Source organism: Aythya fuligula, chromosome 1, assembly GCF_009819795.1.
Source record: "Aythya fuligula isolate bAytFul2 chromosome 1, bAytFul2.pri, whole genome shotgun sequence".
Taxonomy (NCBI): domain Eukaryota; kingdom Metazoa; phylum Chordata; class Aves; order Anseriformes; family Anatidae; genus Aythya; species Aythya fuligula.
Window position 1 is genome coordinate 90,689,207 of NC_045559.1, and position 2,292 is coordinate 90,691,498.

The following is a 2,292-nucleotide window of genomic DNA, read 5'->3' on the forward strand; positions in this document are numbered from 1 at the left end:
GAAAGGCTGTGAACTTGTGGTGCAAGTGAAGCAAAGGAGCTGTGTGTGGAGGAGCTGACCACAAGGATGTGTATGAGCTAGAAGAGTGCCGTCATTCCTGTTACTCTCAGCCATTATTTTGTCCATAGCTGTGGTGTAGGTATTAACTTGGTCTTTTCCTCTGTAATAGTCTGCTGGGAAAACCAAATGCTTGAAAAACTTTTTTTTTTTTTTTTTTTTAAATTACAGGGTAGGCCAAGAAAAGTAACCAAGTCGAAGGTTTCAGTCTTTAAAATGTGTGAAAAAATAAGGATAAAAATAAATTTTAAGTGACTCTTTCCTGTGCCGCTGTATCCTTCTAGGGAAGCTTTTTGCTTTCAGGTGGTTTCATTCCACTCTACTGCTGGATGAATTTCAGCTGGTGCTGGTCAACCCTGCCCAGGCCCCGGGAAGCTTTTGTCCCTCATCAGAGCCCCAACCATGTGTCTGCTCTGTTTCATTGAAGCCTGCTCTGAGCTTTGCTAGGTCTTCAGGGTAACTTTGGGGCTCTGGGAGAGACATCTCTCCCAAATCTCTCTCCAAGCACTATCTGCAGTGAGGGCAGGCCAGGGGGCTGCTCAGGGCTTGATCCAGGTGCCTGCACAGCCTCTGAGGAGGACAGAACCGTGGTGGTCCTGCTGTCCCCAAGGCAAGGGCAGGCTGTGTGCTTGTCCCTGCCCCAGCTATTGTGTAGGGCTGGGCAGATGTCTGTGGGTGCGGTGGGGGCGGCCCCGCGGGGTTCTTACCCTGGGACCAGGGGTGCTCGCCCCATAGGGGGCTGCTACGAGGGCGCTGGGCTCGGGGGAGCACCCAGGCCAGTGACAGAGCGGGAGGGACGCGCCGCCATTAGCGCTGACAGGGCACTTCCGGCCATACTGCCTCTCAGCGCGGCCGGTTAGCTCAGTTGGTTAGAGCGTGGTGCTAATAACGCCAAGGTCGCGGGTTCGATCCCCGTACGGGCCAGCTCCATTTTGGTCACTCAACGCTGTGCTCTCTACCCCGTGCACACCACTAGGTTTCTTCTAGCCTCTCCTCTGCCCCTTGGGGAGACACGGCTGTGCTGGGTCAGCCAGAACGGAGTGGCCGACGGCTGGAGCCCCTCCGATAGGGAGAAGCTGAGGGGGCAGCCCCAGAGCCCCCAGCCAGAGGGAGGGGCAAATACACGTGTAGAAACTAGTTCCTAAAAGTTCAGAGAACCTCTGTTTTCTTTGAGGGTGGTCACAGGAACAAGCTGCCCGGACATCAGAGAGTTGCCACAGTTGGAAATGCTCCAAACATGATTGTCCTTATGGTCCTGGGTGGCCTGCTCTGCTGAGGCAATGCCGGCACCTTCCTTCTGCCATGGCTCTGAAGAGGATGGGGGCTGGAGAACTGCCTGAGGGGTGGGCTGCAGAGGAGAGGGGGTGACAATAAAAGGCAATAGTGACAGTGTGGTAGGGGCTTGTGGCTTGAGGAGCTTGGCCTGGCCTGGCCCATCTGGGGTTTTAGGGATGTACCTGCATAAAGAACTGCAGGAGGTGATGAAAACAAAAGCAGGGCACCAGAGCGTAGAGAACAAGGGGAAAGGGACTTTCAAGGAGAGGGAAATAATCTAAAATGCAAAAGCAAGAGAAACATGTAGGCAGGAAGGACACAGCAAAACTTTTAAACTTTTTCATGGAACATTAAATATCTTGTGCCTCAGCACTTTCTTATGTGGTACTTTTAATTGGCATTGAACTTGAAGTATTGCAGTGTTACAGATGGTCCTCACCCTCCCTTTATAATTGTAGCTAACTGAAATTTCCTACCAAATATTCGTTTCATTATATTAATATAACTCTTTGATACTTCGCTGTTGTCAGAAATTAGAACTAGGGATGCCCAGTTGAGGGTGTTTTTTCCTATGCTCCTTTTTTTTTTTTTTTTTTTTTGGAACAAGAGGACAAGTTAGTCTGAGATCTCTGTCCACAGCCTGTTTTTCTTTCTGAACTCTTGTTGAAAGCAGTCCCTCTGCAGTACTGAAACCTAGACATCCATACAGAATGGAAGTGCCAAATCTCATTAGACACTTGGCATTCTGTTTAGTCTTAATTTTAATTTATTTTCTGCTTATTGTTCAAGGAAAAAATCCAGGCCAAACAGTTTCTGAGAGTGTTTGCAACAATAGCTCAGGTCCTGCTGGCTCAATTTGCATGTGAGGTTGTTTTCTCTTCGTTTACAACTTCAGGACAGATACTACTTTTTTTCCTTCTTTGTAAGAACTGGAACGTGATTCCTCCAGAGGAAGGAAAC

The 2,292-nt window shown here is 49.2% G+C and overlaps 1 non-coding gene across 1 annotated transcript; it reads left to right on the plus strand.

Moving 5' to 3' along the window:
- The first annotated feature begins 907 nt into the window (after window positions 1–907).
- On the plus strand, window positions 908–981 carry TRNAI-AAU. The gene has a single exon. It is a non-coding gene; the product is annotated as a tRNA-Ile (tRNA).
- The last annotated feature ends 1,311 nt before the right edge of the window (window positions 982–2,292 follow it).